The sequence below is a fragment of the Vigna radiata genome, unplaced genomic scaffold, assembly GCF_000741045.1.
Source record: "Vigna radiata var. radiata cultivar VC1973A unplaced genomic scaffold, Vradiata_ver6 scaffold_288, whole genome shotgun sequence".
Taxonomy (NCBI): Eukaryota; Viridiplantae; Streptophyta; class Magnoliopsida; order Fabales; family Fabaceae; genus Vigna; species Vigna radiata.
The window spans coordinates 416810-418033 of NW_014543450.1; positions in this window are offsets into that span (position 1 = coordinate 416810).

Sequence of the window (1224 nt, forward strand, 5' to 3'; positions counted from 1 at the left end):
CCTTCCGGCCAAAGTCAAAAGATCCATCACAAAGGTGGTGGAGGGTTTGTTCGTTGGTCCGAAGGGCATGCGAGAGAACCACACTCACTTTGTCCTGTTTGGGGTCGAGAAGTTCCATGACCTGCTGTCATTCCCATAGCCGGGCCACTTTCCTAATCAACTATGGAGTGGCGTGATGACGCCCCATTGCCTTGGGTAGAATTCGGTCAGGTGCGGGGAGCCACCAAGGCACCACTCTCCAACGCCAGCTAAAGTGAGTCAAACTGGCGTGGAGAGCTGCTCCCCCCCCCTATATATTCGAAAAGGTCCGCTACATGATCGCCTGCCTGGTCAGGGCTAAGCCAGGACTTTTCGGAAAAATGACTAGGAAGGGTCGAGAACCACACTCACTTTAACCTGTCTCGGGTCGAGAATTTCCATGAAACCGTGCCACATTGCTGGGTTTATCATGCCAACATTCGGAATCCCACGCCCACACGCCCAGCACGGCACTCCTGCACGCCAGCAAAGTGAGTCAAATCTGGCGTGCGGAGAGGAGCGCCTCCCCCCTATAAGGGGTTATTTTGCGAAAGGCAAATTTGTACAAGTAGATACACTTTTGTGAGCAGACATAAGTCCATATCTCGAGCTACGCAACGAATTTGGATGAGATTTTTTGCAGGGATCCTTAGAAAAATGGTATCTCCTACCTCACCAAGTTTCATATTTTTTCTCCAAGTGGAAGTATTTTGTTTATTTTTTCCAAAACCCGAAAACCCGTAAAATCGGGAAAAATGGAAAAGTGCATCTAGAGGNCGANTTTTGAGCTGNTTTTTTCCAGTCCACTCCATAATACCATAAGTAAGCTTCACTCCAAATTTCATTAAATTTGCACGCGGGGATTTTTTTTTATGACATTTTTAGAAAACGACTGAACTTCAAAAATTTCAAACAACTTCAAGATGGGTTGGTTTTACAACCAAACCTTCACAACACTAATTTGGGACCATTTGAAGTGTTTTCCAACCCATAACTCTCAAAAATCATGACTGTCAAAATTTCACAAAATTTGACCCCAAGCACCATGCACCATAAACTTAGTCATGTCTCACCACCAAACACGGCTAGCTTCAAAACCAAGCAAAATGAAAAATTTCATGCACCAAGATTTTTAGGGTAGCCATTTGGTCATATAAAGAGTGCATTCCAACCATCAAACCTCAAAAACCAACACTTTCAAAATTT